The sequence below is a fragment of the Manis pentadactyla genome, chromosome 15, assembly GCF_030020395.1.
Source record: "Manis pentadactyla isolate mManPen7 chromosome 15, mManPen7.hap1, whole genome shotgun sequence".
Classification (NCBI taxonomy): Eukaryota; Metazoa; Chordata; class Mammalia; order Pholidota; family Manidae; genus Manis; species Manis pentadactyla.
In genome coordinates, this window is record NC_080033.1 from 53,727,446 (window position 1) to 53,750,260 (window position 22,815).

General features: G+C 41.8%; 1 long non-coding RNA gene across 3 annotated transcripts in view; it reads right to left on the bottom strand.

Annotated features, from left to right (window-relative positions):
* LOC118918772 (uncharacterized) overlaps nucleotides 1-22,815 on the bottom strand; it is a 478,090-nt gene that overhangs the window by 156,983 nt on the left and 298,292 nt on the right. For 2 of the 3 annotated variants that reach the window (XR_008994007.1, XR_008994006.1), the window contains exons 4-5: nucleotides 21,645-21,702; nucleotides 19,467-19,510 (exon numbers count right to left, since the gene is read on the bottom strand). The exons of the other annotated variant lie outside the window; for it this stretch is intronic. This is a non-coding gene — a long non-coding RNA (uncharacterized LOC118918772). The remainder of the gene's footprint in view (nucleotides 1-19,466; nucleotides 19,511-21,644; nucleotides 21,703-22,815) is intronic. 3 annotated transcript variants of the gene reach the window in all.

Genomic DNA, 22,815 nt, shown 5'->3' on the forward strand with positions numbered 1-22,815 from the left:
GCAAATTGGGTCTTTAAGAAAGACACAGATGTGGCCCCTGAACAGGGAGGGTTATGCCTTCTCCAGGTGATAGGCCTGCAGGTTGTACTTAACATACTGTTTTATCATTTCCATTCCAAACTGCAAAGAGGCTTCTCTGTATTCAGATAGTGGCAATGATCAGAGCTGTGCAGAGGCTACTTTTCAAAGAGACTTTCTCTCTCTCTTTTTCTCCCACCCCTCTCTCTCTCTCTGCTCAATTCCTGCCAAAGGCATTGGAAGTTTAGAGTCTGAGTTCCCGGGTGATGTGAGGTGACAGGGATGCTCAGGCAGGCATCCTATCTGTATTCCAGAGAGCCTCGCTGTGGCATTACTTAAAAGGCACTCTGCAACCTTTTGCTGCTGCTCTCCTTAAAGGCTTCAGCAATTTCGATATTTTGGTTCAGTGTCACAATAGAAAAGCTTTACAATTCTAGCTTAGGAATTAGGAGATATATTTGTAATAAGAATTGCTAACCACTGTCAGCTGGCAGGCCCGTGTCCGTGCATGAAAATGATGCCATTAGCTTTCACAACTGTGAGAAAAACGTAAAGATCAGGGATCATATACAAGAGACTAAGAGAAAAAAAAACTCCACACTCAGAGGATTTCTGACCTCCAGGGTGATAGGGTTAACATGCGTGCATTTAGCCCCTTGATGAGGTGGAGAGCTCAATACTACTTGTCTTTGCAAATACTAATTCTTTTCCTTTATTGTATCCAACTGCCTTCTCCGGCAGTGCTAAGGAATCACAGTTGTGTTTTAGTAAAGTGACTATAAAGTCTAAGAGATAGTGAGGGAGAAGGAGAAAGCAAAGGCAGGCAGGAGCCGTCCCTGAGCACACAGGTCCCCAAGGTTCCAGAGCATCCTGGTGACGCCCTGACAGGACATCTGGTCACCCACGTGCATGAGCGTGAAAGAGTCAGGCCTTCTGAACTAGGAGGGCTGGGGTATGGCTCCTACTCTGCCGTTTCCAGGCCATGCGACCTCTGGTAGATTGCTGACACCCTCATTCCTGGTAGATCCTCCCCTTCCCCAGGGAGAAAACGTGACTGCTCACCTGCTGTTCTCTCGGTGCTGGGGCTGCCCTACTGAAGGGAAGGGCCAACCGTTCCTGCACACGAGGACAGTGATAACTCCGTGGCACTGGCCTGCGAGCCATCACACAGGATAACACAGCCAAAGGGTTGGCACACGGTTGGTGGCAAATTAACTCCTGTTTCTTCCACTCCTTATTTCCATTTGTTTATTGCATCACTCAAGAGAGGAATTTATCTTTAGTAACGTTTTCTAGGTAAGGAAGAGAGTATAAGAGGCCGGAGAGACATATCAAGGATGGAAAGCGCACAGGGCACAGATCTGAGCTAAAATCTGAGAAGAATGTTGACTCTCCTCCATCATCAGCTCGTTGCAAGTCAAAGACCGTTGCCAGAGTCTGGGCTCCAGAAAAGTGGACTTTTCTCACTGAGCTGTGCAATGCAAAAGGAGAAGAGAGACATTTAGCTGGAGAGCGGAGTGTGGGAGAGAGGGTAGGCGCCAGACTCGAGCATCAGCAGGGGCAAGCGGAGGACCCGGGCAGTGTCACAGGGCCAGGCCTCAACTTACCCCAGCCTGCTCCGGGGACCCGGGCAAGTGCCACCGCTCTGTCCTCGGGCCTGCGCCTGAGGGCTCAGGCTGGTCAGACACCCGTGTCCCCCTTCAGGACGTTCTTTGTAGATTACAAGTGGTCCCCTGGGCTAACTTAATTCCAATTTACCTTATAAAGCCTTCTTTATGTGAGAAAAAAGCAATTTCTTATTTAGGATTAAGGATATGGATTTAGGGGCTCATCATGAAAAAGAAAATAAGTGCTGAGGTTTGAAAGACATTTTATGGTTTACCAAGAGTTTTTCTCATACAGTATCTCATGCGATACTCTTGGAAAGAGCCCTTCAAATCTGCATGTACAGGGGTGGGAAAAGTGACACCCCCAAAAGTTAGGCAACTTGTCTAAACCCTCACAGCTGTCTTTCTGGCAAGTCTGATGTTTAAGCCCAAGTGTCTTGACATAAAATCCAGCAGGCATCCTGCCCAAAGGATCTCTCAGTGAAGGGGAAGAACATTAGAATTAATACCAGCAGTAACATTCCATATGCAGCCACATTAAGGCCTCATGTGATTGTGCAATGCACTGTTTCTCAGAGTAAAGTCCTCAGGGCACCCCACACGATACCCCAGTTTCCCCAGGAGCTCATTTGCAGTTTGAGCATCAGAGCCCATCCCAGACCTGCTCACTGACTCAGCATCTCTGGGGAAAGGCCTGGGGATGTGCCTCGTATCTGATGAGCTTCCCAGGGACCCTCAGTGGGGAGTGGCTATAGGAAGATCCGTGCTTATTGTCTCTGGCTACAGATAGAAAAGCAAGGGCCACAGAGAATCATGACTTGTCCAGTTTATGCAATGTTACATTGTGGATTCAATCTCAACTCTGTGACTCCCAAAGCCTGAGGCCTATCAAAGGATTCATTCATTCATCAGGCATTTGTGCAGCCCTACTATGGGCCAGGCACGAATCCAGAATACACTAACACACAGATTAAGTCTATCCAATTCTTTGTCTTCCTGGGTACGTGCTGAGAGAAATAAGCTTAAAAGTTGGGGATGGGGCAGAGAGAAGGGCTTTAGGGCTGAAAAACTTGTCTGGAACTGTTTGTAGAAGCAATGATTGCTACTGGCTACCACAGAGCAATGTACTAAGCACTATGATCTTATTTAATCTGCCAACAATCTATGAGCAGGTGGTATCATCATCATCATACGCAGTTCAGAGGTGGGGACTCGGAGCAAGAAAGCTAAGTATATTGTCCAGGGCCCCACTGTGAATGGAAGGCAGAACCACGCTGCCTGACTCAGAGAACACACTCTCAACCCCAACACTAGGTGAGCCCTCGGTCTCCATCTGAGCTCATGAATAAAGAAGGCCCGAAACACCAAGTATGGGTTAGTATCTTCTGGAAGTGTGACTGGCTCATTAACGGTTTCCCATAAAAGAGACAACATTTAATACCTATAACCTAATATAACAATGTACTAATTATTGTAACAGCAATCAGCATCACCAGAAACTTTAATGAATCACTGATGACTTCCCATCACCTTAAAGTAAAACACATTTGAGCAGCCAATCCCATGAGAAAACAAGAGACCCATCATGATTAACCAGCTAATCACTGGTAAATGGTTTATGGGGCTTGGGGGGAAGCATCCCGCAATGAGTATCTGGCTTTCCCTCGGAAGGCAGAGTGCAAGTCAGCCAGTCAGGCGCCTGGCTGGCAGCTGAGAGCTCTGGGGATGCACACAGGCCATGGATTTGGAAGACTGGTGACTTCTGTGCTTCCTTCTGACCTGTCCCTTCCTTCTCTATGGCTGTCCATCCTTCTTTCCTCTATCAGTGAGGCTGCAGTCAGAAGACAGAGGCCAACCCAGTTATTTGAATAGAGACACCTTAATAGAAAGAATTGTTCACTAGGAGTCAAGTTGATAACGAGGGAACTGAAAGCATTGGAAGAGAGCCCCAGGGGGTTCACAGTTCAGCCAGCTGCAAGCTACCACCTCCAGGGCTGAGAAAACAAAGAGAAGTTTGTGGAATGAAGAAGCTCTGGGGAGGCGCACCAGGGAACTGGGCGCAGACCCGCAAGGAGGTGATGCCCACCGACTGGGGCAGGCATCTCCAAGGGACGCATCAGGTCTGGCCCTGCACGTGCTGGAAACCCTGCTGAGTGTGCTCAGCTCCAGCTCCAGAAAGACGTTACTCCTGCCAGGGTGCAGAGGCCTGGCCAGGTGCCACGGCAGGACCAGGAACCTGACGCCACAAGAGAGGAAGTGAGCCACCATATTCCCGCCTCCCCAAAGTATTTCCATATTCAGTGCTGTCTCGCTCTCTGGAAAATGGATGGTTGGAGACATCAGAGAACATAGGATTTGAGGTTTCTCAGACACTTCACACTGTGCCAAGACTCAAACCACAAACACAAATTATTGTTTTAACACTTCTGAGCACCTGGTCTAGACGGGAGCATCCATTATCTCACTCAATTTTCAAAGTTCCTGGAAGGCAGATATTCTGGTTTGCTGTAGAGTGGGTCAGCTACCACCAGGGAAGCTGGGTAGATTTCCCAGAGTCACACAGCTCATCAAACCCAGGCCTGAAAACGCACAAGGAGTGCTCTCCCAGGAGGCCACACCCCAGTTTCACACACTGATCCTGATCGTATCCATCATTTAGCAGCTACACAGACCTTCTACTGCATACGATGCCCTACATGTGGTAAAGATAGAGCATAAGGGAAAGGAGACACAGAATGGTCTACAAAAAATAATATAATACTAAAGGGAAAAAAAAGAAAACATTCCAGGAAGAGCACATGACAACTATCACATTGGATCCTAGCAGGACAAAATGCCTTAAAGCATCTTCCATGGCGAGGTGGTCTTGAGAAAGACCCTAGGCAAAAAGTCCTGTCTTGGCAGATGCATTTAGGAAATGCTGCTTATTCACCCCTCTGGGAGGGTCACCATGCAGGGTGGGCTAGCAAAGTCTCTGGGAAGAAAAAATTGGCTTGCAGTAAAATAAGGTATTTAATATGATTCATCCAAGTGTTTTACAAGCTTATGTCGCAAATCTTATTTGCCCAAAAATTCATTAATATTCCAAGGGCAGTGTTTTGCATTGCCTGCTAGGGAATTCTGCTCTGAGGAAGGGGAGGCTTGTGAGGGACACTGTTGTACTTATTTTGAGCAGGCAGAGGCCATGGCCCCTGACATCAGAGGCAGGGAGGTGGGGGGCTGCCCAGAAGGCAGGATATTGAGCAGTTCGGTGGATGCGGGGAGGTGCAGGGTGCCTTCAGCTGACAAGAGACAATATCAGAAGTGTAATTGGAGCAGATGCCCAGACCTGTCATTGGGAAAGCAGGGACAAGGAGATGTGGACACATCATAGTTAGGAAAAGCTCACTAATTATCTCAGACAACAGCTTTTTAACCTGATGCCCTTTGAAATGCTTACTATGCAGCTGCTTAAAATCTCTTCTTGTGCTACATGTATAACAAAGAATTAATATACAGAACATAGAAAAAGCAATCATAAAAATCAATAAGGAAAAAATAAATACCCAAATACAGAAAATTAGGCACAGGGAAGAAAGCAGCAGATCTCAAAAGAAAGAACAGACCAACAAACAGAAGAGCATATAGTCGTCTTGACAGTAATCAGTAGAACACAAATTAAAACAAGATATCTTGTTTTTTTTGGTTTTTTGTTTTTTCTATTAGATTGGCAAAAAATAATTAAATTTGATGTTACTGGATGCTGGTAATATAAAACACTCAAGCCATTTTGGAGGGCAAGCTGGCATTTTCTATGAAAATTTAAAACGTGCATACTCCATCTCAACAATTTCACTTGTTAGTATCTATTATAGAAAAATGCACAGTGAGATGTAAGTCTGTTCCCTGCGGCACTGTTTGTGACAGCCCCAAATGGGAACCAAAGGCCCTTACTGTGGAATGCCAAACAGCCATCAAAATGAACCGGCCCAGTCTGCGTGTACTAACAGTATATGCAGTAAACAGGCAACATACCACTGTGTCCATGGCAAAAACGTATGCCTGCACACACAAACGGTGATATAAAGATTGAAGGAAAGGTCTGGAAGGATAGGCTTCAAACTGATGTTGTGGTTGCCTCTGGGGAGGGGAGTGACCTCGGGGTACAAGGTCACAGAAGACTCAAGCCTTATCTATGGTGTTCGAGGTTTTGCAATGAGAATGTCTGTATGTTGCTTACCTACTTTTTAAAGAAAAGCAATATTATGTGAAATGACAAACTAGAGATGGCTTGACACAAAGACACACATCTCTTTCTGCCGACCCAGAACAAACAGGGTTGAAACATGCACCGATGAGGGAATGCCTCTTCTGTTTCCAGGGCAGCTATCAGTTTACTCAGCACTCACTGCTCCTGCACGAGGGGAGGAAACAGCCTTCCTGGAGCATCTACTGTGTCCTGGGCTCAGTGGTGAGCACTTCGCAAGCATCCCTTCTCCATCCTTCACGAAAACCTCATGGGGTCAACGCTGTCAGATGCTAGAAATGAGGAAGTATCCCCCAACTTGTTTCTGACAAAGCCTGGACTGAAACCTAGATGTGTCTGAAGACACATCACAAGGTGTGACGGATAATTAGATGTGTCACCTTGACTGGGCTGAGGAATGCCCAGACCACTGGTAAAACACTAGTTTCGTGTGTATCTGTAAGGGAGTTTCCAAAGAGATTAGCATTTGAATTGGTGAACTGAGTAAAGGAGATTGTAATCCCCAGTGATGTGGGTGGGCATCATCCAAACTGTCGAGGGCCTCAAGAGCATGAGAAAGTGGAGAGGGGATTTGCTCTTTGCTTCCATCGAGACATCCTCCCGCCCTCAGACATGGGTGCCCCTGGGTCTCACACCTTTGGACTCAGACTGAATTATACCACAGGCTCTCCTGCTTCTGCAGCTTGTAGATGTCAGGTGGTGGGACTGCTCAGCCTCCATAATGGAAAGAGCCAATTCCTAGAACAAATCTCCAAATACATGTGTGTGTATATATGCTATTGGTTCTGTTTCTCTGGAGAATGCAAATACACAGCGTCTTTCCCCAACCACAACCCTTACATTACTGAGCTTTGTATATATACGCCCATGTATACTTATCTAGAGTCCACCAGTATATCTCTATAACTATAAATAGTTGTGTTTATACCTGTGGTTCTCAGTTAGGGACCATATGCCCCCCAGGGGACATTAGCAATATCTGGAGGCATTTCTCATTATCGCAACTGAGGGGAGAGGGCTGCCACTGGCATCTAGTGCGGAGAGGCCAGGGATGCTATTCAATTTTCTACAAGGCACGAGACAGCCCCTCACAAGTATCTCCAGCTGAAAATGTAACAACAAGTGCTAAGGTTGAGAAGTCTCTGCCTATACCTATAAGAAGTGCTTGAAATCAGACACACTCAGGAAGGTTTGGTGAGATCAACGTGAAATGCCCGACTTACATTTAGTCTCCAAACCCAGATTTGGCCAGTTCCCACAGGCAAATAATATATGGCAAAATTACTGCTCACTGCCCTTTGGACAAAGCCAGTCCGGTTCTCTGTAGCTTCATGGGAAGCCAAATAAGAGGGCAGCAGGGCCCAGCCCAAAGATAATGCAGCTGGAGCTGGGGTAGGAGGTTAAAAAAGAGGTGAAAACAGTTCCTTTGATGTTTCTTGCTCAGAAAAAAGCTTATGAAAGTACTGTTAGAAGGGAAAGTGCAAATAAGTAAACAGAAATGTCCCATGTTGTGTCTGGAGTCTACCTATTTTTTCTAATCAGATATCATTTTGACTTGAAGGTGTGTTTGGATAAATAGTCTTCCTGGGTACTTATCAACTCTCCATTCAGTATGAATTCTTCCCATTTTCTTCTTAAGTCTATTTCCAATAGTGAAAAGGTACCAGCAATAATTAAAACCTAATTCTATCCCTGCACTCCTTAAAAAAAAAAAAGACTATGATCTCCTGTCATGCTCTTAGAAATTATCAGGTCCGCATATCAGTCCAGAATAACAGTGATTTCAAATGGATACGGTTTGGAGAAGAAATACCCAGGAATGCAGTGAAATTAATTGCTGTTTTTCAAGCAGCTAAAAATTCAGTAATTAATTGACCTACTGTTAGAGACAGTTTCCCCATAGTTAATAACCACTCTTCCCAGACATGAGAAAGACAGATTGCTTCCATTTGAAAACAGTCTCTACTAAAACCAAATGATGGGAAGATCACCACATTTTCTGGTTCGTGCACCATTACCAGATGGAGTTTCATGAGTTGCTGTCATTCTTTTAGCCTATTGAGGGAAACGTGCTATCAATGATCCTGCAAAATGTGCTTCTGTGCTTGCCTAAGTCTGGAACATCTGCTAGCCCGTGGACTGGGTTGGATCTGGAGGGAGCTTTCTGCTGAAAATCAGTGTCTCATTCCATGGGAAGCAGCACAGTGCTGGGGCCAACTCTTGTTCTACTCAACTGTCTAACGAGCAGGGCAGAAAAGGGAACTCAGTTCCCACCTCTTCCCTCTCACACCAAGGGTCCCTGTGACTGGCAGGTGTGATGATGCTGGGAGAGTCATTGGGTCATAGTTGTAGGACTTCCAGAGACATCCACACACTTCTACTTTTGAGCTGTGTACCCCCTCAAGTCTGCCCCTTGCATCATCTCTCTTGTTTGCATCCTGGAGGGCTGACCTGTTTAGTCTCCAAAACAGTGTTTTCTCTTAAACCCAGGTCCCTATTTCACTGGTTTTTAAATCCATTTGTTTGCTCATTCCAAACTGAGAGGCATAAAATCAAGTCCTGTGCTTTCTCAAGGCAAGGATAAATAGTGTCCCTAGTCACCATCTAGCTTCCCTGGAATATTGGCCAGTTGTTCATTCATTGCACTTAGGTTTAATTTTCTTCTGTTCCAAGGGGCTCACTTGCCTTCTGGCATCTCTTTGGATGTGACCAGCGTGGAACCCCTGCAGGAAGCTGGAGAGAGCATCCTTAATGCTCTGACTCCCTCCCTGCACGTTCCTCCAGCTGGCTTTGTCCTGCCACAACTCCCATCAGAGCAGTCTTCTGAGTGCTGGCGACCTTCCTTCTCTTTGCCTTATAGGTCTGGAGATAACAAGGCTTCCCTGCACTGTCAGCAGCCCCTGGGCACCGCTCTACCCTTCTGGCTTGCTACACCCGATTCACACCTTAATAATGGGGGCCTTTATTAAGCTCTCATCCAAGTAGACAACTGGAGTGTGCCAGCCATTCTTGCTCAGGCCAGACTGATTTTCTCATGTCCTCTTAATTCGATTTTACCTGGGCCATTCGCTTTGCCTTAGCCTTCTAGGATCTTGCAAGCAATTTCACTTCTTGAATCTTTCCACACCCAAATTGCATTCAGGACCAAATATACTACCCCAAAAGTCTGCCCCAGCCCCCTAAAGTGAGAAAGAGAAAGAGAACCAGAGGCTAGAAGGAGAAGCTAGAATGTAACCACTATTACTCATGTGGGGAATTCAGGGGAGGTGGGGAAGACAAGGAGGCCTGAGACAGGCAGGGAATCCTGAGAGGCTCTGGGTCAGATTGAGATACATTTGCATAAAGAGTCAGAGTTATGTGTCAAAGAGTTTGGATGTGTCTTTCTCCAGAGTGTAGAGCTGAACTCAAACTTTTCCAAAATCCTTCCAAATTTAAATCTTAACTCTACGTATCTCATTCCTTGAGTCAGGATTCACAGCTTGGGAGTAAAGTTGACTCTGCATTCCTGACAGTCCCAAGACAGAAAAACAAATTAGTTGTTTGTCTGTTTTATTTTCTCTTCAGTGTCTGACTGGGGCATGAAAACAAAGTCCCTTCTCTTTGTCTTGGGGTAGATGCTGAGTCATGGTGGATCCTTACAGCAAAATTAGTGATACACCCAGTAAACCGATAAACAAAAGAGCTAAAATCCATAGCTCCCAGAGCAACTTCAGTCCTTCTTGCCATCCAACTGGTCAGGCTCTTTACTTAAGACTTAGAACTCCCACATGCCCCGAAGGGAACTACTAAGAATGTCCATACAGATATCTTCTAGTCCTCAGCTGTCAGTGAGCAAGCGACTGACTGACCCACAAGCAGATTCCCAACCCACTCCATGCCATTGTAGAGAGCAAGGAGATTGAAACATGGAGTCAGAAGGCTCCCCATGTAAACAAAGTCACAAGGCCTGGCTCAAGGAGGTGGTTGCCTACAGGAAGCAGCACTTCTATGCACAGGCATCCTACACCTCCTTGCTCTGTGACTATATAAACTAAATGTCAAAGCATGGGAACAACTGAAGAGAGACATCATACTGTCTGTACCCCCAAAGCTGTGTTCGGCTCTAGGAAGGTGGCTTGGAAGAAGGCATAACCCCAAACTTTCCCAGAATTCAAGAACCACAGGGACTGAAGTGGAGGGGTCATTCCAGCTCCCACGAATCTTACAGAAAATGTCCTACATTAATCTTCATCTCTCGTCCTTCTAACTTTTCCTATAACGGAGACAATAAACACTAGTCTATTAAAACAACAGTAACCCCATTTTGGTGAACTATTCCAGAAGAAACCCAATGATCTTAGCATACTGGCATGCTACAGATCCCTGCAAGCTGTTGTGCAAATGTATGCCTCAATCGATACACATGAGGATGACTTTACATACAGAAACACCCAGATAACCAAATCAATCTATTACGTAGAATGAGAGTGAATAATGATAGAGGATACGGGGGGGAAAAAAAAACATAACCCAAGAAGTTAAAATAATGATCATTAATGTCCCTTAACTGACTCTGAGTTTTTCACGGTCTCATGCAGTACCATTTTACAAATATAATGTCTCCTGGCAATTATTTTTCACATATTTCTAATAAAATTGGTTGGTTGCTTTTCTAGTGCATAGCAGATTAGGAGATGTACATTTAAGGGTGTAAAGTCTGGTAAGAATGGAGAAGAAAGTCCAGCTCAGAAAGAAATGATAGGGTTTGTAGTACTAGGTGAGATCATGAAGAAGCCACATTTTAAGAATGCCTCAAGAACTGTGCAGCACACAGCAGTGCGTTTGCACAGAAAGAAGGCTCCAGGTGCTCAGTAGCTTCTAAAAGAATCATTACATTAGAGCAGAGTGAAAAACTGGGAAATTAAGAGGAGAATTCCAAATGATCAAAGAATGAAACAGAAACATGTTCCAAATTCTCTAGTAAGGTGTGGAAGATTGTACAATGTGCCTCTCTCACACTTCTCACCACATCGCTGATTCCAGTTTCCGTGATGTCAGTTCTGTTCTTTGTTGCCTCCAGTGCAAATTTAAAATTCCACCAGGACATCCTGAGATTCTCATTTTCTGTTCTTACCCCAGAAGGCTCTTTGAGTCTCCGCATTGATCTTAATGTCTTGCCTCTCTGGTTACCACCCTAATTCCGTTTCAAAGAGGCTGATTGCTTCCAGGACACACCTTAGACTATTTCATTCTTATCTAGGAATTTTCAGAGATACACTTTTTCTTTGAGTCTCCAGAACAGTGCTTTTCTCTTAAACCCAGGTCCCCATTTCACTGGTTTTTAAAGCCATTTGTTTGGCTTATTCCAAACTGAGAGGCATTAAATCAAGTCCTGTGCTTTCTTAAGGCAAGGATAAATAGTGTCCCTAGTCACCACCTAGCTTCCCTGGAATATTGACCAGTCGTTCATTCATTGCACTTAGGTTTAATTTTCTTCTCTTCCAAGGCCTGGATTCTCTGCCATTATTTTTTTAACCTTTTCTCCTGAAAATAAATAATCCAGAATGAAAGATTTCTCTTGCCACCACTTTTATTTCTGCACCTCTCTGAGTTATTTCCACATCTTTAAAAGCAAGTTGTAAGACTGAAGTTAATGGAGGCCCGAGCAGCTTAGCAGGGCTCTGGAACTATGGGGTTCATAATGAATTTCTCACAGTCTGTGGATGGTCACTTATCATTCTCATCAGAGAAACTCTTGGGACTTCAAGTTAAGGTAAGACAGTGAAGGTCAGTCTCAAATGTGTACGTGTGTAGAAAGAAATTGAGAGGATTCATGTTTACATGTATGTGCATGGGAATACATACACAGAAAAGTGGAGGAGCAAGAGAGAACCTGATAGACTAAAGTCTGTTTATTCTACAGGTTCTTTGAGCTGTGGGCCTCTTTGGGTCTGAGAATGTTTCTCAGTCCATTCATAAGCCCAGAAACATACGATCCCACACTTTTCTCTTAAATTTATACTGTTTTGTGAGTTTGTCTTTTTGTATCATTAAAGGTATTGAATAGAAAGGTGTATCAAATACATATAGTCTGTGGCATTACTAGCTTAGAAGTACATATTCATATTTCACCTATGCTCTGGAAGAATTTATGAATCATAGAAATTATCTGATCTTCAATCATTTGAGAGATTCCATCAATGGGGTCGCCTCCCATATTAGACAGTAGGCTTTCATTTTCTCCCATGGTAATTGATCTAGTCGATTAAATAGTGTGTTAAATTTTTACAAAATTTCAGCATTTCTATTTCCTTCCTCAATGTTATCAATAATTGTATCAATGTATTAACCAAGAGTTGTACAATTTAGTTGCATTCTCTTATTTTTAAACCTTCCCTATACTGGGAATTATCCAGCCTTCTTTAATTATTCCTTAATGAGGAATAGTGATTCCTATTTTTCTTTAACAAGGTTACCAGAAATTGACTTAGTTGATTTTTACTTTTGATAAAGAGAAACAAACATTGGAGTAATTTATCTCTTCTATTTACTATTTCAATTTATTTCTATTCTTCATTATTTGCATTTAGTTACTTTCCCCAGGTTGGTTTTAGGTTCTCAGTCTAACACCTTAAAAAGACTGACTAGTTTATTTTTATTACTTTTTATTTAAAAGGAATTGACTTACTGTTAGGAATTTGTGAGTAAAGCTTCGGCAGTATAACATGTTTACAATAGAATATTCTTATCTTTATTCTTAAATAATAAATAACTGAGATCCTATTATTCTTTAACCCAAAATTATTTTTAATAATTTTAAATTTTGTTACTTTTTGTTTTCACTTTTATTTTTAGTCTGTATTTATCTGACATTAAATTTAGAGAGTTGATCTTATAAACTATCTGCTTAAAGGAATTTTAATTTTTTTGTGGCTTAGAATAAAATACAATTTTATAAATCTTCTCTGGAAGCTTAAAAAATATTCTTATTTTAATGTATGGGTATACTTATTATTTTATTTAAATCTATGTACTTATTTTTAGCCTATCTAATCTGCTGAGGGGAAGAGAGGTGTGTTCGTTTTCCCAAAGCCAACATGTTTCTGTAAATTTCCCATTTTATTTCTACCACTTTTAGCTTTATATATTTTGATGCTATGTTATTCAGCAAATAAATTTTCATGACTATTTTATCTTTACTGTGGATTGTAAAATGGCATCTTTGTCTCCCTTAATATTACCTGGCGTGGAACAGGGTTGGTTGTGAACATTGTCAGCCCTGCCTTCTTTGTTTTTGCGTTTCCTCCGCGATGTTTTTTTAACCAGTTTTTTCAACTTCCTTTGTCTTTTCGTTTTCTGTTACAACAAATGGAGGTTTAGTGTTGAGCACAAAAAGAGATGATTGGTCTTCTTAATTGCTGAAAAATATTGTTAATTAAATAGAATCCTCTAAAACGATCTAAAAAATGCCATCAGAAGCCTTTCGTTGGCAGCCCCTGTCACCCTCCCGTGTGGGTTCCTCTGGGAGGCAGAGCTATGAAGTGTCAGCCTTTTGCCTCATTTCACTCCTGGCTACTGTTTGGAATACCTTGGTTAGGCAGGCATGCCTGTAGGCTGGAGGGTCAGTCCGGGCACTCTGAGAACATAGGTAAAACGAGAGGTAAACAAGATGTCACTATTAGGTAAAACCTCAGTATTTACAGTAATATTATCATCTATCAGATACTCCTCCATGTGTCTTTCTTCCTACTGCCATCTTCTCTTGCCCTGTTAAATAACCCTGGAGCCATAACAGAGTGCTAGTAGGGGTATAAAGTGCAGAAAGCTGGAGAAGTTCTTATTAAAGATTTTTGAGAGCATCCTCTCTCTGTCCAAGGCAGGCTTAGACAAGGACACTTCCTGTTTTCAGTGCCATGGAAGATGTCAGCTTAGTCAATACCATCTGCCAAGAGATCTGTTCTCAGCACTCTGGAGGTACTTAAAATACCTGTGCCTCAGTTTACTCATCTGTAAAAAAAAGAAAAGAAAGATTAAACAAGGCAATGAAATGCATGTAAGGTGCTGAGAGCAGATCTCCTGGCAGGTAACTGAGAGACAAGATTAGCTGACATCATGGTTGACTGACTTGGCCATCTTGTTTTATGTCACCATTTCATAATGCTTTCCCATTTCCTCTCTTAACTTTTATTTTTCGGTTTACATTTTATTTTTGCTAATCTTTTTCCCCAGTAGTTTGGAAGGAATATGCACTTTTTTAAATATTGCTTTACTCGAACACTTACGAATTTGAGTCATTTTTTTCTCTGATCTTCAAGATTTAATGTCAACCCTCACCCCTTTGTAAGATGGGAAATTTAGTGAGTTTATGTTTTATCATCTCCCCTAAGTCCCTTTTCTATTAGATTAGTACTGTATAATTGAGAACCATCTCTTTGGAGAATTACATTGGTATTTGCATTCAAATTGGAAGGAAATTTATAGTTTTTGACTTTTTTTTCTTATATTCACCTTTTTGAATGCCATGGTTTCCGTATTCTTGAGTCTCTAATTTCAAGTTAATTCTCAGTCATATATAGATCATATTCAGGTTCCTTTTCCCTTAAATAAGACTTTATAAGTAATGTATTTTGAAACTTATAAACACGACTTTTGTTTTGTGTTAGTTTGGTTATTTGGAGAGTTTTTTTTGTTTTTTTCCTAGACTTTGGTTTTGGCCTTTACCCACGAATGGCCATTTGGCTAGTTATAACATTCTTGGGCTACACACTTCTCTCTGAAAACACTGCACACGTTCCATTTTACTCACATTTACTATGCTTTTCGAGGTATAAATCTTTTTTTCATTATCTCTTCTTACAATACTGCAGGGATTTTTGATCTCCATATTTAGATCCTTTCAGCTTCAGAAAATTGTATCTAATTATACCCTTGATGATTGTTTTCTCTCAATTGCTCTCTTTTAATCTTTAGAAATATCTAAAATTTATGTGCATTATATTCATTCTGTGCCTCTATCCTTTTCTTTGTATTCCTCTGACACATGCTGGATGCTCAATAAATATGTCTAGGAAGGAAGGAAGGAAGAAAGAGAGAAAGAGCAGGGTTCCTTTGGGTGACATGTTTTAAAGTTTATCCTACGCAGCCTCGACTTCCTGTTCACTTCTGTTTTAACTGGGTAGTTGGCCATTTATCTCCTGTTAATTAACTTCTTTGTAGTCTTTTCTTACCACTCAGCTCCATCGTTTCATACTAGCTTGTGTTGTTTTCCAAATGACTTCCAAATAGTGTTTAGACCCCTAGCTTCCTGTATTTTACCAAACATTCTATATGTTCCCTCCACATCCAACTTATACAACAAATACTTTCTGGAATGAGATCTTTGTTCTGTGGTATTTCCACCCACTCCCACTGACTTACTTTGTGATAAACGTTCTTGGAAGTGATGCATGGAAATGCTAGTCAGGAACAAGTGTTTTTCTACTCAGATACTGACAGACCAAAGAGGAATCATCTCCTAATGCATATGTTTGTTTCTCTGACACTTTATACCAACAGTTCAGTGAAACATAAGAGTCACCTTAGTTGTATACCCCGCAGGGACTTTTCCCGTCTCTGCCCTAACACGGCCCTTCCCTGTAGAGGTTATGGCCCCTGAGACACAGGGCGCCTTGCCCACCCTCTCCGCTTGCTTTAATTTCCTAGAGCAGTCACTGGCAGGACAGAGCAACACGAGAGGAGTCAACTGCTCCTTTCAAGAAAAAATACTTTAAATCATTACTTTTATGACTGGTATAAACCTGATCCAGGTAGAGACTTGTGTTTGTGTATATTGGATGAAGTGGAGAATAAATTTTCACCCTACAGACTTCCATGCATGCAAAATATAATGCTATAGTCTATCGTTTTTCTTTTTCTCCACGTTTAATTTAGTATCTGTAAATCCTAGGATGTATTTACTTGACCGGAAATTAACCTAGACTATAAGCTCCCTGAGGGCAGAGACTGTGTACTTAGCTCACCAGTGAGTCCATGGCCTGGCCCCTATGAGAGGGTGAATGAATATAAATGAGTGATTAAATAAAGGTTCAGGTATTTTTGTAATATTATAGGCAATATTCTCCATGGTGTCTATTTATTCTATTTTGGTTTATAAATGTTTTTCAAATCAGAAAATTATTCCTACCAGTATCCAGCATATGTTAATGATTTTAATGGGAATTTTGTTAGTCTTCTTTGTACATTTCAATAGTTAAATTTCTTACGCACGGTAGTGTCAAAATTAGCTCAGACAATATCAGGAGGTTTTGGTAGGCACATTAAGAAGTAGCACAGTGGTCACGGTTTTTAAAAAATCTTTGTCAAAGTCACTAAAGGACATGTGGAGAACAAAGGAAGAAAATACTACCAAAATCCCAAGGCTGAAATACAGTCACTACATATTAACATCTCAGTATGTTTCCTTCCAGGCCTCTTTTTCAGTGTGGAGCTTTGTGGCTGTGGGTGTGAAGTGATTCACCAGCCAAACTCTAGGGGGAGGGTAGAATCATGATATTTGGGAAGAGGCCTGGAGCCTATAGTCCTGCCACTGGAATGTTCCTTTTATTATTTGTATGCTCCCAGCTCAAACACTGCTGCCACAAATAGTCTCCACAGCACTGCACCTCGTGACAGGGAAACCTGACCCACCCGAGGCTCAGGGATCAGAGGCGGCTGCAGGGAGCAGAGAGGCAGCTGGGTAGGGCAGGTCCTGTAAGGGGCAAGCAGAATGCCCTTGAAACAGGACCTTTTAGTACCTTTGTTAGTCATGTTCTACAAATTCAATAATTCCTAGTAACAGAAACCTAGAAAATTCTGCAACTCAAAATTATTGGCCTGACCCATGCAAATGTTATCTTGGGACAAATCTGTATGTGTCCAGAATGGTGTGTGGGTGGAGGGATCTTAGATGGCAAAAATAGACAATTCTCTTGGTAAATACAAGCTAGACATTGTACCATATCTTAGAATCAAGGTAAAACTTTTGTAATATTCAAAGGTTAAATGAATTATGGGTATGCCAACTGTCTAAATAGCTCTATAAGGTTTTCATTTCAGATCGGGTTCAACCATGCTAACCCACCTTTGGACTGCCTTTCTTAAATTCTCAGTTGATCACACCTTCATCCCCCAGGGTTCATAAAACCTATTGTTAATTATAGAAATACAAAGGAGGCCCAAGTGAATGGGACACAAGTTTAAGATTTGGATAGCCAATGTAGACAAAGCAGATGAAAAACCCATCACCCACCTCACAGAAAAGGGCACTTTCCAAGTGCATTCCTGTGTGAGTCTGCTAAATTTTAACTATTAGACACAACTAAATGGGTTTTGTAGTTAAACATTTTAAGATAAATAACATTTTGCTTTTTGTTCACTTGACATGATACAATCAAATACCTCCTTTTTATTAAATGCCATCAGAGCCATCATTGTAATAACCACGATACCCCATTTGATGTACACACCATCATCTATTCCTTCTGTTGTTGGAGTCCTAGACTGAGGAAGTTCCCTTGTAAAATACCAATGTGGAATATTCTCTGAAGAAGTTCAGTGGTTCATGCCAACAGTTTAGGCTTTTTGATATTGTATGAAGACAGATGTCTCCCATTGAAAAAAGAAAGAGACCATTTAGAGTTCTATTTTCTGTTGCTGTTTTTGTTTTGTTTTTAGCTCAACTAACCAACTCTGTTCTTCTGTTTGTATAAAATAGCTCTTTATATAGTATAGCTATTATGTAAATGGTTTATTTTTATAAAGATGCCAGGGGATCAGGCACCATATCAGAAAAGGGTTATGAGATAATAAAAAATACTGGCCCAGCTACACTTCTATGGTAGTTGTTCCTATTTTGATTCCTAACACACAGCAAGAAATCTTCTGGCAGAGCCCAGTCCTGGAAGCTGGCTGGAGGAATTGAGGATATTTGGGAAAGAAGAGGAAGCTTCTAGACCCTTAGGCCTCCTCTTTTTGAAAGAACAGTAAATGATGACTCTTCTATCATGTATAATTCAGCTGTGAAGTTTGGCAATTTCTGAGTAAAATGAATAAAAAATAAGATGTGCAGTCATGTGAAATACTTTTGGTTAAGCTGTCCTGAGAATGACTAAATTCAAGATACGTATGTGAAAGAGAGAGAGAGAGAATTTGTGTGTGTGTGTGAGAGAGACTGTGCATTTAATATGCGAGAGAGAGAGAAATGAAGCTAGTGCTCTCCTGTTCCAAAGTGCGGTGGGCTAGCCATGGGCCCTTCTGCCCCATGAGTAATTGACGACTGACTTTGTTTAAGCAGTTATGTTACTACTTTTAAATTCTCTATCAACACCCCCCTATTGCCTGTACACAGGAGAGAACATGCCACTTTCCCAACCCTGGTGTGCCACTGGCCTTCCTATATAGTACCTTATTACTGTCCTAAAACAAAGTCAGCTGGGGCAGTTATTATTAACTCCACTTTAAGGATGAGCAACCAGACTTTGAGATGTGAAACAGTTTGTCCTTGGTCATACAGCTAACAAGAGGTCAGGTCTGGATTTGAACTCAGAGCATCCTGATTCAGAAGCCTACATTCTGTAAAATACACTGACGGCAGAAGTGGTGGATAGAGCTTTAGTGAGAGAGAGTGTGCACGCAAGAGCGAGTGCAGGCAAGACGCAGCAAGAGAGAGAGAGCCACAGAGAGGCCACTTTATAGTTTTTGGCCTCAGATCTTTCTCTTCATACCTCCTCATACTTAAAAAAAATTTTCTGATTGCTATGCTGAAGTGTGCTCCTCCAAAGTTCACATGTTGAAGTCCTACCACCTCAGAATGTGACTGGGTTTGGATAGGAGGGTCTTTAAGGAAGCCACTGATTTAAAATGAGGCCATTACAGTGGGCTCCAATCCGATGACAGGCGTTCCTTTAAGAGGACATTCTGACACAGACAAGATGCAGAAGGAGGGCCACATGAAGACACAGAGAAGATCACTGATCATCTACGAGCCAAGGAGAGAGGCCTCGAAGAAACTAGCCCCAAGGCCACCATCATCTTGTGATGGTGAGACAATCAGTGCGAGCCGAGCTGTCCAGGCCGCGGTTTGTTCCCGCAGCCCTTGCAGACTCACACACACCGACAGACTTGTACGGAGGCTGCACGGCTGGGGGCATGTCCCATGCTGAGACTTGACAAAGCCACGTGCCCAGTGTGACCCACCAGCCAGCTGCTTCTAGTTTCAAGGGAACAGGTCGACAGGATCGAGTCCAGGCCACCCTTATTTGTATCCACAGCAGAGATGGGAGCAGGCTCTACAGCAACATCCCCATAAACTTCTTTCGTTTTCCTCTTTGTCAAGCAGATATTTCCCAGAAAGTTGTGTTCAATATGCACTGGCTCTCTGGCAGAGAGGAGCCCCCGGTTTGGGAGCCACTGAATCAGGGCCTTAACCAAACATGAAATGACAGAACCATTTCCAGTGGAGGATTAATTGAGCCAACTCAAGGCAAACAAGTATTTTGGCATTGCTTTTGACAGATGGAAATAAAACAAACATTAGCGACCGGGTTGCAGCTAACAATATGCAAAATTTTTTAAAGTACGTTTTTAACTTTGTCTGGGAGCCCACTGGCTTTTCTTATAAAATCTGCCGAAGAAAAAGGCAGAGCTGTTAATCTTGTTATGCAACCAGTTAGCACATGCAAACAAGAGAAATGAAAAGTCTTTGTATTCAGAGCAGGAAACAGATATTTGACACATATATTTATTAAGGAGACTGGACTGGAAAATAGCACTGCTGTATTAATCAGAAATGGTGTAGAAAATACTTAATACAACAGAATGTGCACAGACAGCATAAGCTCCTCACAAATGGAAGCCTAAGGTCTGAGTATTTTTATTTGAAGGTTAAATTTTCAATTAATTTTTTTTTCAGCTTGTTGCCATCTCTTCCAAGCATCCCTGTTAATTGCTATAAAACAATGTCTCTCCCTGTTTGAATTCTGGACATGGAGGCCAGAAGCTGTCAGCCATTTAATGGGCATCAGAGGACTGGGGCAGAATCCAAACCACTGAGTCAAAGTTGAACCAAACGTCAGATTCAGAGAAGCCAACTAACTGATTGGTTAAAAACTCCTTTCTTCATTTGCTCAGTTTTTCAGAAGGTACATTGATCAGCTTTTGCCTGTCACTTAAACAGCACAAATAGAAGCTGTCTATTGTTGGGATTTCCAAATCTCCCAGCTTCAGGTTTGCGGCAGACGAGGCTCTATCTGCACACTAACTTGGTGGGCGACCAGAGGAGGAGACATTTGCATTCTTCTGAGTGGAGCAATGCACATGTCCCGGGCTGTAAATGAGCTTGTCCACTTCTCCTGCCTGACTAAATGGCACTGGAGGGTTCTCTTCTAATTAAAGCCCTCATTGTCTGGGATGATGGAAGGAATTTAGAAAGCAACAGGAAGGATAAGAATTGGGATTGGAAATAGGGTTACATCCTGAGTTGATGACAGGATGAGAATGAAGGTCTGGGGTATGAATACATTCACAAGTTTTAGCTGGAAGGCATGTTCTGGCTTGAGAGTCAGAACTAACTTTGAGAATGATCTTAAATTGACAAAAAAGGAGAATAATGGCATCAAGGATAAAATGTGTAGCATTATGTTTGATTTAAATAGCAAAGTACCATAGTAGGAGCATTTTTTTTTCATAAGGTAAAGTTAGTTTTGTAATCTAGCACCATCCTTTAATATTCATGTAACCTTGTATAAGTCACCGAAACTCTCAGCGTCAATTTCTTCATCTGTGAAATGGGAATAATGTCTAGTTTGTGCCTTCTAGAAAGAATCAAGTAGATAGATCAGTTTTGTTCCTCCTCCTCCAAGGGGACATCAGCATTGTTCGGAGACATTTTTGATTGCCACAGTTTGGGTGCAGAGTGCTATCAAAATCTAGTGGTTAGAGGTTCAGTATTCTGCTATGCACCCTACAAGCACAGGAGAAACCAACAAGAAATTATCCAGCCCAAAATGTCAATAGTGCTGATACTGAAAAACCCTGGATTAGATATAGGCAAGCAGATGATATAGATAAACAGATAACAGAGAAATTTTGGACATTGATAGATTATCTATAAATCTATAGATAGAATAATTGGCAGAGTGATGAGAGATTCTGACATGGGAGACTAAGCATTTTACAAATGGAAGTGATTGTTTTTTAAATCCGAAGACAGGATTAATAACATCAGGGTTAGAATAAAATAATGGATGTTGATAAAGGTGAAATATTAGTAATGAAGAATATGCCAGCCATCAACCAAAGTACTTTGGATTTTTATTACATTTAAGATTGGAGTTCATTCAAGTCGAAGACTAGGGTTGGCCTTAGAGTTATGGATCCAGTATCCTTAATTCCTAGTTATGGCTAAATAATATTCTATTGTATGAATATACCACATTTTATTGAACTGTTCATCTGTTGAATGACATCTGTGTTGTGTCCACTTTTTGGCTATAATGAATAATGCAATTAAGAACTTTTATGTATAAGTCTTTGTGTGGACATATGTTTTCATTCCTCTTGGGTGAGTACATGGGAGAGAATTGCTAGGTCACTTTGTAAATTTATGCTTCCCCTGGTGGGGTCCTGAGCAGCCACTGACCCAGCCTCCTCCTCAGCAGTGTGTGGGGTACTGAGATAGCCTGAGAGCTTCCTACCACAAATTAATAGCATTCATTCCTTGGGAGATTTCCTATTAAAACTTCTGAAACTCCACCCACCTTAAAATTGAGGACAGCCTTGTAGTAGCCACCTGAAGTTGCTATTTCAGATGATTTTCTAGAATACAAAAGATATGAAAGTATCTTTAAGACTTCACAACATATGGGATTATAAAGTTATACTACTGCTATTAGCAATACAGTGTTATTCGCTTGTCATCTGTGATTTGAAATGATGGAGTTTTAAGCTCCATACGCGATGATCAGTTAGTAGCAAAAATCGAATGCAAAGAGCCCTGACTCTGATGTTTGGTCCCATCATTTTTATTTTCCAGTTATGGGAACTTCCCTAAGTGATTTGCCTTCCCAAGCTTAAAACACATCAATGAAAAGTTAATTAAAATCACCTTGAAAATAGAGAGTTTTGATCCAGATTTTGAACCTAGACCCAGGAAGGTGTGACTCCTACAGGTTGGGTAGAAGATATGTCCCAAGGAGCCCAAGTCATACAAAAGTTTTTATATCCTCGAGGACACAGGCAAGAGAGACAGAACATCAGAGGGATACATTTCATTTACTTAAGTTATGTTATATAAAGAACAGATCCTGGTGGGCATCTGATGCAGAAGGAGGTTAAAAGGTAATCATTTTACTTACCCATTAACAAGAATACAGATGTAAATTGTTTAGCCTTTAACTTGACAGATGGGTTTTTTTTTTTTTAGTCTTTTCATGGGTGGTCATTTTGAGACTCCTAAAGTTAATGAAACCCTCAATCCTTAGAACTTAGAAATCTTTTTTGGTGGCCCCTAGGATAGTGGTTAGCTTTTATCCCACAATTGCTTCATGTGAAAAAATAGAGCCACCAACCTCATCCCTCAGGGGTTCCATAGGATTAAACAAATTGGCAGCATATTTAATCCAGTCCTGTGGTTAAATTACCTGACCCTAATTTTAATCTAGAAAGGTTGTATATCTCAAGTGAACCCCAAAGAACCAAGGTATGTAGCAAGATAGGCCGCCTGAGATTCTGAGGCCAATGTCAGGACGTGAGCAGGGGACTTCCCACACAAAGCAGTTCTCCTACCCGAGCTGAGTGTCCTGCAACTTAATCTAATTCTGATACTATCTTCCTAGAGAGAGAATCAGATCTCACAGGTTAAGGGGCTCAGTCTTACAAGACCCCCAACTCTCACCCCTGCTTCAGACGCCAGTCACAAGCCCGGGTTGT